Source organism: Etheostoma spectabile, chromosome 6, assembly GCF_008692095.1.
Source record: "Etheostoma spectabile isolate EspeVRDwgs_2016 chromosome 6, UIUC_Espe_1.0, whole genome shotgun sequence".
Classification (NCBI taxonomy): Eukaryota; Metazoa; Chordata; class Actinopteri; order Perciformes; family Percidae; genus Etheostoma; species Etheostoma spectabile.
Window position 1 is genome coordinate 6,612,963 of NC_045738.1, and position 346 is coordinate 6,613,308.

The following is a 346-nucleotide window of genomic DNA, read 5'->3' on the forward strand; positions in this document are numbered from 1 at the left end:
TGTGTGTGTATGTGTGTGTGTGTGTGGGTGGGTTTGTGTGCAGGAATAGAATCTTGTTTGTTGTTTTTACATATGTCAGAGTGCGATTTAGGTTGCGAGCAGCCGCTTGAATGTGAGAGATAGAGTGTAATAAAAATAAATTGTGCTTTTAGTTTTGTGTGTGTGAGTGTGTGTGTGTGTGTGTGTGTTTGTTGTGTGGCATAGTGTGCATGTGTGAAACCATCAATGAGTGACTGACAGCAGGGGGTTTGGGTGAGCAGTAAAACAGCAGGGGCTGTACTTCACCAGTTGTGCTGTGATAATAAAATCAACATCCATTGTGGAAAGTCTGTCACCGGGCATGATG